At 30.4% G+C, this 13,697-nt stretch overlaps 1 long non-coding RNA gene across 1 annotated transcript; it reads left to right on the forward strand.

Moving 5' to 3' along the window:
* The first annotated feature begins 7,958 nt into the window (after positions 1 to 7,958).
* LOC128224264 (uncharacterized) lies at positions 7,959 to 11,756 on the forward strand. Its single transcript, XR_008259460.1, has 4 exons — positions 7,959 to 8,295; positions 9,363 to 9,441; positions 9,831 to 9,871; positions 10,262 to 11,756. It is a non-coding gene; the product is annotated as an uncharacterized LOC128224264 (long non-coding RNA).
* Positions 11,757 to 13,697: the final 1,941 nt, after the last annotated feature.

The following is a 13,697-nucleotide window of genomic DNA, read 5'->3' on the forward strand; positions in this document are numbered from 1 at the left end:
TCTCAGTATGATACATTCACAATGAGACCATATTTGTTATTAATATTGTCGGAATAAGACTGATATTCTACACACCAGTTATCTTGTTAGCTTATGTAACGGCGCTGTGGCCGTCGCCAGTGCGTATTTGTAAATATAATAAAGTCTTCAATTATGGTTTAATGATTACAAACGTAGCATATCGAATTTTCGTGTTTTACAAAATGTCTTCTTTCAAGCATACAGTAGCTTGATGTCTATGAGATACAATAGTGCCATTCATTTTTGCAAACATTTACTAAAACTTTGAAAGTATTGATTGACGTTCACCAATTTCGGCTACTTTCGGCAAACATTAAACCTCTTAATGTATATCCTTATATCTCATCCATGATTGGGTTTAATATCATCATTTTAGGTCCTCGTATTATGGTGCATTGTAGCGCCTGTAGCGTGTGCCGTTTGTGGGCACAAAGGTGCATCCAAGTCACTAATTAGGTTGCATCTTGTATCGCACGAAGAAAAACGTTTTAAGTGCAGCGATTGTTGAATTAATTTCGTATGAAAGCGAATTAAGCTAATCATCGCGGCCAGCATGACATGTTTAACTGATACACTAGCCAATGTTGACGTGTCTACCGGTACTTTTCCGAACAAGCGCGCTACCGAAAAACATGCAAGGCATATATTGGTCTCTCATAATAGTATGATATATTCTGAAACTGTATGGCATTGTTTTCTTTAAGAGCTTGTTGTTTAAACATTTGAAATCATTTTATGTTCCATGTAATTGATTTCAACCGACAATACGAAGAAAAAAAAAATGATAAAAAAAAACAAATGCAAAATTAATTTGGGCAATATATGCGATACTATTTCCATAGTGAAGACTATCATCGATTTGCTACTATGTTTGATATCTTTTAGATGTTTTGTTTGATTTGTTCGTGTGTCTGTGTGTCCTTTTGGCATTGAACTACAAACGTTTTTACATGCTATCATCTTGTATCAGATAACAAATCATTATTGATGGTAACCTTATAAACATGTCAGCAGAAAAATCCAAAGTATATACATAGCAGTCCCATTTGATTTCCAATGATTTTATCCTGTTTTAACTATGTAAAATGAAAATGGCATAGTAAAATATCAGTTATGTTTTATGTGATCGTATATATTTGGCTTGGACACTAAGATTATTTCAAAGTATTTGCAGTCCAGACGGCAACCTATATATGGATCTGCAACCTATCTCTTTAAAAATCGGAGCTGCAACCTATCATTTTCCTTTCGTTCTCATATCTTGAAAAATCATTAAAATAATGGTTTAGAAATGCATGAACCTCTTTTATTTAAACAAAACGCAAGTGTTTTATGCGTTTTTTTGAACTTTCACCTCATTTACCGCTAAATCCGAGCCAACATGTTAAAAGAGCCTGTAACCTTCCAGTCGGATTTCGTACATGTTGGACACATTGCAGAAGTGTTCTCAAAACGGTTAAAGTATCAAGGGAAATATCGATATGCTAATACACACTAGGAAGGTGGGCATATGATAGGCTATGTTTAAAATTTAAGAAACTATTAGAATTATATGTATGACCTTGATTTTTGGCTCGATTCGAGCGTTTTGGTGACGCCATCTTGCACTGAAACCATCCATTTCGTCAAGTGGATTCCCCGACGGGATAATACTTCGTAGTCTGTGTGATTTAATTGCATTTATAGACTAATACCGTTTATCAATATTACAAGGCATACTTGAGAAAATCTACTATATCACCATCGATTGCTTACCTTCGTCAAAACCAAACATCTTCGCCACTGAAACATAGAAATAAAAGTGTATTGATAAAAAAATCCAATGAACATTCAATTTAAATAACCATCAAATTATGGAGTAGTTCATGCTTTACGACTCTTTTACGCTCATTAGGCTGCCAAGAATGAGAATAAAAAAAAAACAAAAAGTTTAAAAAGTATCTAATCACACTGCTCAAGTTTATTATAACGCATTTTGTTGAACAAATCATCTTGTTCTTGACTGGTATTTAAAAGTGCAATCTAGAGGTATGTCAAAAACATCTTCATTTACGTAAATTAATCAACCGTTTTAGCATAATGTTATAACTTTCCAGGGATGCCATTTTAACTGTATCGTGTGTTATTTTGCATTAGGGAAAACGTCATAACTAAAGTTAGCATAAGAAGCTAATACAGTCATGATAATCACGACTACAAATCGTTATGTTATTACATAATTCGTATATGGCTACTATTAATAATGAGCTTATACCCTGCTGGTCATCGTAGAAATTATTCATACGATTTATATGCAATCATTTATTTGAACCTGTCATAATGATTTTGTTAACGGCCAATTTTGTCACATTTTTGATGTTATATTAGTGTACGGGGAATGTCAATAAAGTTCAAGGAGACTTGAAATAATAATACGATATGTGAACGTATCACTCCAAAGATTAAATCATTATCATATAGTTGGATGCATTATTAATGGAGTTTTTGGATGGAAAATGCATTATAATTATTTGAAGACGTATACATTAAAAAAGGTAAAAGCATAATTGTATTCGCATGTTTCAAATTTATCTACCCAGAAAGGTCCTAAATGCTCTGTACAAATAACTGGAAATTAAAAGAGGAGTTTGTTACGGTCAAATCACCTCTCCTTAAGCTATAAAAGATTCAATAAGAATTTGGTTATATGGGTTTATTAATAAAATAACGTTTTTTTTCAAAATATCCCGAGGAGGACATCTTTAGTCAGTATGTTTAATACATTCCAAAAATGTAATTGGCTTTTCAAAAATACTCCAACATACAGCAGACACAAATATTTATATATTTATATTAAATAAAGTTGTCAAAGGACGTTATAGTAAATGAATGTGTTTTTTTTATTAATGATATGAAAAATGAAATTTCACATTTATCTATTTGTTTAACATATGTTATATACGCAATGAAAAATATGCCAGTGTTTCAGAGTGTCAAGAATAACCTTTTCAATTTTAGAATGAATTGCGGATTCAAAGGCAGACAAAACGTTAAAACAATAATTTAACATACCTACTTGTTCAGATCTAAAATTGTTTATCAATTATAATGGAATTTAATACATTTGATATAACATTAACAAATTTGCAATAAGACATGTAATATTAATGTGCAATACATAGTTGTAGTGGGGTTAATTATTATTATTAGTAGTAGTAGTAGTAGTATTTTCTTTTTAAGAATATAATTATTCTACGATACCGAATGAAAAATACGATCTTACATTAAATTAAGCCCCAATGTTTTGTTTTTTTTATGCTTTTTTTCCGAGATTTATAGTATTCTAATTTATTTTCTTAATAACCCCCTTTTTCAAATTACTACGCCGCCAATCATTGAATGAACATTTGAAAAGGTCGAAGGTGTTGGCAAAACAATTTCGGATACTCATTGCATATAAAATATATTTCTTAGTTTTATAGCGTGTGTCCAAATATTTATTTATCTCACTGTCAGAGACCAGTCTGTTTCGCTTGAAGACATGTCGTTTTCCAGGTAATGATGAGGACCACGCTCGTTTTTTGACACATTTTGAGATGTGGGTTGGGTAGAAAAAAATATCAGTTAATCTGTAAATAGCTATGTAAATTTTCAGGGGTTTGCATGACGTATTACAACGACAAACAGTTCAAAATACATTTGAACGATGATATAACATTATATTTATGTTCGAACAGTTGTTTACGTCTGTAATTTTTGATGGTATGAAAGCAATTGTTCGAACAGTCATCTTCAAGATCAAGAAAACATTTGAAAAACGGGATAACCATTTTTCTAATAACGGTAAGTTCTTAATTTCCAAACATATCTTTACTTAAAGATGCATTCTTGCTCCCAGATAAGACTTACCACAATTAATAATATTGTTTTAATATTCCAAAAATGATGAATACATGTCGAAAACAATGGTTCTTTTGAAGTATGTGTTTAATTTGAAATAAATGAGCATAAAACACGGTATTTTTACCTTATAGTATAGCATTTAGCATTTATCGTGCGCTTTCTGCTATTAAGTACACGGTTACAATTTTGGTAATAGTAATAAGTATTTTCCATAAATGCATTACATTGTATTTAGTAAGTAGTTTAAGGTGAATCAGTCAAAATTGTTGCTTGTTATACATGTGTATGTATTGATTTTGAATAAGAGTGTCAAATTAAATTTATGTCACATTTTGTTATTTTTTTATTTTTTTGCCAACATGTTCTGGTTCAAAGTGAAGCGTTCTGTTCTGATCAAGGGGGAATTCCTACAATATTATTGAAAAATAGTCCTGAAAGATGATATTTTTGTAGTTGTTCTTTCACTAATAAAATCCATATTTCATTGCAAAGCATGAAAGAAAAACATATCAGGTGATATAAGGGATCCAACATTTATATTGTTTCAAATAAACATCTGCATATTTTCCCGTATGTCCTTATTTACTGAGATACATTAGGCAGGATTCTAAAACTACGCATTATATACATATACTTATCAAAAGATACTGGTTTCTTAAATTAAAATCATGTCTACATCCGCTTAAAACCAAGATTGTTGGTATTGTTGAACTAAACTTTAGTTTCCCAGCCAGGGTGGTTACATAACATAACATAATATGTTTTTGGAATCTTAAGTGAGGGAAACGTTCAGCTATTCTGAAGAAATACCCTACTGATCTGCAAGCAACAAATTTACTTCAAAAATCTGCTGCACAAGGTCTACTAATGAAAATTAGAAGTTTTAAGTTTTTTTGAAAACGTAGCAGAAGTTCTGCCCCACCTTAATAATTTAAGTAAACCTTTCAGTTAAGAAGCATCTCAGTCGCTTACTTCTTCTATCAAATACACCTATGACAGGATGATACGAAATTGCAGAATGTGTCCTCAGTAAAAAATGTGTCTAGCTCTTGAAGTGGATGGGTGGTTAAACATTTAAGAGTTGATACCGTCTGACAATAATATTCAAGTATGGAATCACTGTGTAGAATATTCTCAGTTATTTGCGTAAAAGGTTTCTAGGAAAAATTCAAAAATCATGGCGTCAATTATACGCAGGTAATTGAAGAGTTCTCATAACTTGATTTGTAAAAAAATACAGACGTCATTAGGAGAGAATGCTTGCATATGACATGGCAAATGGTCTTAAATATGATACTGAATCTGAATGTTGTCAATTAAAAAGTTCATTAGTAAGCCCGTACTGTCATATTCAGATTCAGATATTCAAGTACTCTTATGTTTAGTTTCACTGTCACAAACTTAATCCTTATATTGTATGTTAGAAATGTGTTTCCAAATGAAAATATACTATTCACCAGAACACTATATTTTTTGTGATTCAAAAAAGCTTCAATTCATTTGCGGTCGGAGGGGGGGATTCGCCTCCCGAAACCTACCACAAAGGGCATTGTCCCCTTGATTCTGACTGGAAAGGACCCCCAGGTCCCCGCCGATCTAAGGATATGTCCAACAACTTGAATTCATTTATACACCCCTTAGACCTTTTAAAACAAGGCGTATTATCTGTTTGAGATGTTTAAATGCAAATAAAATGGAAATAGGGGCATACATGACATTAGGACATTATAAAATTAAAATAAAGACTGCTGCACAATTATGGATCTAATATACATAAATAATCACACTTTTATAATGTTTGTCCTGATTTTTGTGTTCAAAACCAATACTCGTCAGTTTATAATACGAGAAAGATAAGTGACCAACGAATAGAGGAATTCCGATATTTTGATTTATTTTTAATTAATTTATAAACATAATAATTTCAATACAGAACTTGGTGAACATTTATATTGCAGTAATAAAAACTGCTTACGTTATTTCAAAGGTCTTGCATTATATGTTACTCCAAGAAAAAGTGGAACATATTTTATTAATTGCAAGAAGGTATGTTTCTGTTTATAAGCTTAAGATGAAATTCCCGTATACATGTATCAGTTGTTATTAAGTTTTTTTTTTCAAGACTAAAACCTTATTTACAAAGTTGTTTCAACCAAAAATAAGCATTGTTTTCTAAAGGGGTTCCACAGTTCTTGTTTTGTGAATGCACACAACGTTTATTTTTCATGTTTTGTTACCACCGAAAGTCCTTTGCTCATGCTTAGACTAGGTGTCTCTTTTAACTGTTACATTGAAATAGGTAGAGTTTAAACGGAATACGGATACATCAGGTCACTTTTAACTCTTCTTGGTCAGGTGTGCTTAAAACAGTGTTTCTTTCATTTTGTCCTGAATGGCCAATTATTTCCCTTTATGTACGCATTTACAAAAAATGCAAGGAAAAAGACTGTGTTTACAGACAAATCTGTGACTGACATGGCGCCGACATGTCCATAAGCGGTCATTTTGAGTGTATGTTTATGTTATAGCGTTATGTCATATGTAAAATACATCCGGATACTTTTTTTCGGTAAATGATTTCAAGGTATGTAAGACCAATTTCAAACTCAATGCTTAATACTATGAGTCTGAATGTTTCTTCGTAATATGCATTCTCTTCTTACATGATGGTTACAAGTTTGTCCCGTACGATTGAAAAATAAAATACAATTTTGTTAATATGAAATGATCGTTTTTAAGTGATCTTATCGCTTCAATAATTGCTATTGTTTAAAACAAGCGTACCAGGATTTTTTATCCTATCATACAAAGAAAAGTCGTTGTAAGTTTTATGTTAATGATATATAAACTGTTGCAAAGTCTTAAATATCCATAGTAAATAGTTATCATATATCTTTTAACATTTTTTACTTCATTGTATTTAATTATATTTTATCAATGTTAAAATTATAATGAGGAAAATCACTTGTAAAACCTTTTTCCTTTCTGAGACATAGAAATAATTTTACATTGATATAGGAATTCCGATATTTTGGTTTATTTGTTATTTATTTATAAACAAAACAATTTCAATGCAGCACTTAGTAAACATTTATAACATAAGAACATTCATAGAATGTTCGACATTGAAATGTAATGTTTTTGTTAAAAAATGTTGGTATTCAGAAAAAAGAAAAAGAAAGAGAGAAGAACGGGTATTCTCTGTTTGAATCTTTATGGATAATTATGGTTCGTTTTTCATGCTAACTATGTCACGTACAGTTTGAATGCGTTTGTGCATTAGGAAAGTGTGAATTGATGTTATTTCAAACAACGTATGAACTATTTAACGAGTAGTATTCTGTTTGTATATATTTGTTTTATACGTCCAAAAATAACCATAGTTTTCTAACAATTCCACAATTTTAATATGTTATAAATTCAATTTATAGAATCGAGGCATGTTATAGCCTCTAAACCTTTCTTCTAAATTATGTCCTGATTAGCTTGTTTTGTGCATACTTGTTTATTTTATGTGTATTTTTACCACCGGAAATTCCTTACTTATACTAAGGCTTGGTGTTTCTTTTAAATGTTTCATTGAATTAAATACTGTTTAAACAAAGTAACGTGTTGACTTTGATAACGTTTTTAGGGCACGGGTTGTCTCTACCTTTAACCCAAATGACTGTGTAACTACTCTGTTGCAAAAAACTACTGAATTGTTGTCGTTTTTTTAATCTACGTTTAATGTAATACAGTTTAGAACTAAATATCGTTCCCAATGCATAACATGAGTGATTCCTAAATAGGACATGTTAGATAAATGTTATACAATCAAGTTAAGTTTAGATTTGTTTACCGTTTCAAAATAGTCGAATTGTCGTCTGCTTTGAGTTATGTCGTTGTAGGCTACCTTTCGGGTACTTTAATGGCATTTATGTTTCAAATATTATGTTCGCATATATCTATGTATATTGACAAAATTGTTCGAAATGCAAAACACTTATTATTGGTAATTGATTGGTATTTAAAAGTAGAAAAATGTACATAGATACCCTAGCTAGCAATAACAACGTAACGTCGTTTTTTACACTTCCCTATTCTGCACAATGCTAATACCACTCCTCACTCCAATGGATATTACTCCTGCAAACATTTATACTTACTGCCGAAAATGGTACCAAAATAATCATGAATAAATTATCTATCAACTGTAGTACGGGTTTTATCTAATTATGTGAAACAAAATAAAACGAGCAAAAAGTTTCACAAGCATTTTTTGTAATATGTCGTTTTTCTGCCGGTCTTGGGACGTTTTGACTGTCATTTTATACTTTCGATTTCGGATATTTTAAGAATTGTTTTGATTGTCAATGACTTTACAAGGATACATTGACGTCTCCTGCATCGGTGAGTATAACTTTAATGAATTATTATGTATATTTTCTGCTTTTATTTTGACAAAAACTGAAACAGGGGATAAAACATGCTGAATTATAGGTCCAAATCGAAAGAGAACAACAATGCATCATCGAATTTCTGAAAATTCATTCATTTATCTACACAGTGATACTATCCATTTGATTCAGTAATCTGTCGCATTTTTCCGCAAGGGCTATTTATAAACATATCGTTTCTGAGAGTGGCCAAAAACAAGAACAATTTGATGACCCATAAGGCATGCAACCTTAAAAGCCGAGAGTATCCGAATTAACCAGGAAGTAATTTTTGTTTACTTTTTAAATGCCAACCTCTGTAAATAGTAATTTATTTTGAGTAAACATTGAGGTAGGTTTATGCATATCCATGTTTTATTATATTTAGAATGCTATTTATAAGGGGTTGCCAATTCTTTTGAATGAACTTAAAAGAGCTCGACAACCAAAACCCAATTAATCAAATTACAACGCCAAGTTTCCATTTAGTGTTTTATTGGTTAATTAGAAAAATGCAGGCTGGCTTATATAGGCATTTCACAATTGAAACTAAGAAAGTAAGCATTTTTTTAATCTTCTAAATAGTTAATTGGATGTCTACCAATTTTAATTGTTTATAAATCATACATTATCACCAAGTAACTAATACTTAAATAATAATTGGAAAGTTTCAAATTTCAACATATCAATGTTTTAATGTGTAAATTTCAGGAAACATTTTTATGTTCTGTATAGTTACTTGGATTATAAAATCACTCTCTGTAAAAATTATTCAACTTTTCAAACATTATTTGTCTTCAGATTTATTGGAATTCCTGTTATGATAGGATTTCAATTGCTGTCATTAATTTTCAACTCAATGTTTTGATTATTCATTTGAAATTATTTTAAACTTCACATTCCATAAATGGCTGTTCTTCCTTTTTGACTAAATATTTTGAGTATTTTTACACATTAGTATGTCTGCCAATTCATGGGTGGTCAGTTTTGTCATTAATTAGTCTTTTTTCCCTTTTTTATTTAATCTTTTCTTCCTTTCAGTGAGAAATAAAGCCATAGAATACATTCATACCACTCAAATTCAGCCAGTCAGAATGATGGGAAGGATTGCAGAACTGAGGTTACTTAGAACTATGATGCATATTTACCAGAGAATATCTCATAAACATGCCATTTTTTTAATTTTCTTTGAAATCATACCTGAAGTTATTGAGAACTCTTTATAAACTTTGACATTTTGTATGATGACATGTTTTATTATTTGTAAAATAAATGCTTTTGACATTTTTTTTGAGCTGTAAAGTTGAATTGATTCTTAAATTGATTCTGGTAAATACCAAACTGTGTATAGACATCAAACCTCATTACATATATATATATATATATATATATATATATATATATATATATATATATATATATATATATATATATATATATATATATATATATACATAGTTGTCCCTCTATGAATAATACATAATTATCTATGTTTCTGTTTACTTTCAGTTTCACTCTCACCTGACTGATGCAGATTCAGTAACCTAATTGTATGTACTTTTTTTGTCAAATTGTATTTATTTGCTCTATTAAAAATATAATGTTGACTTTTTTGAGGAATAATTTTGAAAGGAAAAATAAATTATTATAGAGAAAAGGTAATTTGTTATGTACAAAAAGTGGACAAAAATGTTGAACAGTATGAAGTTTTAAATTAGAAAATCCTTATTTCTCTCTGTATGTATGTCAACTTTATTAAGACAATATTAAGACAATATCTGGTAATATAATGTATTCTCTTAATTAAATGTGATAAAACCTTTTTACACTGTATGTATACATCTGTATATGTATGTTGCCATATAAACTGAATGCATGTAGTTTCTTTTGTGAACATGTGTATTAATTGAAATCAACACATTCCTTTGTTATATTTTCAGGCTCATGATGGTTTCTGAGAAAAAAAACCAGCTTGGTGTAATTTGACAGTATTTTTCAGTATTTGACAGTGGTTCTATCATGCAACAGTCATACCATGAAGTGTCTCACAGATTCTCTCTCAATTCCTGCAATATCCAAGATTACAGTGTAGTGCAAAGAGGATTAATTTTCTTGCAATAAGAAGTATCTGCACTTCCAAATACCCCTGTACAGCATGAACAGTTCCTTCATTTTTTGAGTGATTATAGAGTGAAAATGTTTCCATATAAAATGTTTTCTTTTTATGTGTAAAACTTGTCATGAATGGTTACAAATACATGCATGGACATTATGATTCCAAATCTATGCACATTTTGATTCCAATAATTAAAGTATTTTAAATTTGGTTTGAAACAGAAATATTGTCCTTATGTTTGTTTCTAAACATTATCTGGTATTATTCGTGTTTATAGTTTCCATTTCAATTTAAAAAAAAGTCGGTTCTTTTAAAGATGCACTCTTACTCCCACATAAGATTTACCACAATTAATACTTTTGTTTTATTATTCCAAAAAGGATGAATAAATGTTGAAAACAATGGTTCTAATGAAGGATGCCTACTTCTACTTGAAGGAAATGTGCATAAAAGACAGTATTTCTACCATTTGAGATCATAGTAGATCACAGTAAATCGTTATGCATTCACCAATCATTTAATATCTTTGCTTTTTCAGCTTAAATACACGGTTACAATATTTTTATCAATACTTAATATTTTCCAAAAATGAATTATTAAGTAAGTTGTTAAAGGGTTAACAGTCAAAGTATAGGTTTGTTATACATATGTATGCATTGATACTGAATAAGAGTGTCACTTTAAACAGTTGCCATGGTAACTATAGAGTCTAGTTTTCTTAAGAAACTGTAATTGTTGTCTAAAAACCTTTGTATTTTCAATGTGATACTTTTTAGCATGTCCGCTTCAGTCAATGAAATATTTCTGTTATTTGTTAATCATTTGGTCATACTTTGTATACAATTATATTTATAATTTAACCTTGAAAATTGCTGACAATCTCATACTTATATTGAAATATTCATAATTGCTAGATGGGTTGAAGTTCACCTTTATTACAACTGTCAGGCAAATCATGGCAAGATGTACATAATTCTCCTTTTTAACAAAAAGCGATGTTTAAACCATTTTTTGTATTTTTATTGAATGGTTACCATGGCAACTATTTTTTTGTTTGCCTTTAATCTTCCTATTTATAATACTATTAATTGTAAAAATGCAACAGTCAAGCAGTGAATGGTAGAATGTAAATGTTCTTTGTCTTTTACCTTTTTCAAGCTCATTCTTCAAAATATAAAGCAATTTTAAAATTTCTTAAAAATGGACGTTTTTTCATCATTTTTTTTAAAGTAAAATAATTTGCTTAAAACTTTGTTTTGGTTTTGATATTTAGGAATGTGTATTAAATTTATAGAAAATAAACAAAATGTGTTGTTTGACATTATTTATTTCATTTGAATTTCGAAGTTTTGAATTTGACCTATTTTGGCAGAAAAATTGATAAAAATGTAAAATTAAAAGGGCAATAATTCTGTCAAAAATTGATGGATTTTAAAAAAATGTGCATATTTGAGTTTGTAATGACGTAACCTTTAAAATGATATATCACTTTAATATACCGCATTAAATTATTTTTTTACGTTGTTATTGCTACCCTAGCTGTTTCCTTTTTCCTTTTAAATGCATGTGTTTCACTATGCGTGTATCAGCCAACGCGTTTTCGGCGAGCTCATTGAGCACAAAGATCTGCTTAACTGTACGAAGTTATACAATATCCCATGGCGAATACAAGTACGTTAATTAATACTTTAATTTTATTATCTTAGCTCTTGCGAAGTGTTTATTTGCCAATAGTTTAATTAATTAGCCAAACAATATATATTTTTATATTGATGGATCAACTTTGATTGCATAGTCTGCTATTACAATGTAACAATATTATATCTGGTAAATTAAGGGATTCTAAATAATAAATTAATACACATTTGTATTGCTATATAAACAATATAATTTGATACATATTTAGACTGTTGGTCAACTTCAGTGATTTCTAATAGATTTTTACTGTCATTGTTGAGAAGGAAACGCAATAATTTTTTTTTTACTTTATAGTATGGAAGGAGCTCGTACGTAATCTATATGAATCTGCCTATCGTAAATACGCATAAACGGTGACGAGTGGTAGCTTTGATTAACTGTATTAAGTAAGCTAAGCGTTTTAAATAATATTCAAAACTTTCATTTATTAGATATTGTTTTTATTTAATGTTTTACTATAGTCAAAAATACCGGTTAATCTGTATACGCACTATTAACATAAGAAACGTACTACGACAAGTGTATTACTTCAAAAAAGGGCAAAGATGGCCCTATATTGCTCACCTGGTTAAAATAACCAACAAGTTAGTGGTAATTAAGGCTGCGTGCTATGACAGTAAGTGTTTGTCGAGTAAAACGATGGTTGATAAGGAGGTCAATGTCAATGGTTGCTATTGATGTAGGTTGTTAGTTTGGAAAAAGTGGTTTCTAAGATATTTAATCGATTCTTTGGATGAATGTTGTTGGTATAAAGGTCCTTATTTGCTAAGGATGTTTTTGCTCATAATGTAGGTAGTTGCTAAGAAGTTAGTAGTTGCTTAGAAAGTACTCGGTTGCTAAGGAAGTCATTAGTTTATATGAGTGTAGGTATGAGTGTGGTATCTAGGAAAGTAAGTGGATGGTAGGGAATGATCGGGCCGCTTAAGTAGCCCTTGAGTGCTATGAAAATCATTTTCCTCAATAAATGTAGGAAGTTGCAAAGTTTGTCATTTGTATTTTAGAAAGGCATTGGTTGATCAGTTATGAGTAACTAAGAAAATCAAGGGTCGCTTGTAGAGTAAGAGGCTGCTGAGGTAGGAAAAGGTAACTAAGAAAGTCATCAGTTGTCAAAAGAAATCATTTGTTGCCAGGGGTGGTTGCTTAATAATAGTTTGCATAGAAGCCATTAGTTCCTATTTAAGTCGTTGGTTGATTTGGATGAAGGAAGTGGCTAAGAAGTAATTGATTGCGAAGAAAGTCATTTGTTTCTGCGCAAGTCATTTGATACTAAACTGGATATGTTACTTAGAACATATGTAAATGCTCGGGAATTATCTAGTTGCTATGAAGGTCAGTAGTTGCTAAGGAAGTTATTGATAACTGGTTGTCATTCATAGCTTAGAAGTTCATTGGATGCAAGGGAGTCCTTTGCTACTTAGAAAGTCATACGTTGCCAAAAAAGAATGTGTCGCTAAGTAAGTCAAAGTTTTACAAGGAGGTCTTTGTTGGTTAGGAAATCATAGGTTGCTAAGAAAGTGGTTGCTAAGAAAGTCATTGGTTGTTAGGAAGTCAATTGCTGCTAA

This window comes from Mya arenaria, chromosome 17, assembly GCF_026914265.1.
Source record: "Mya arenaria isolate MELC-2E11 chromosome 17, ASM2691426v1".
Lineage (NCBI taxonomy): Eukaryota > Metazoa > Mollusca > Bivalvia > Myida > Myidae > Mya > Mya arenaria.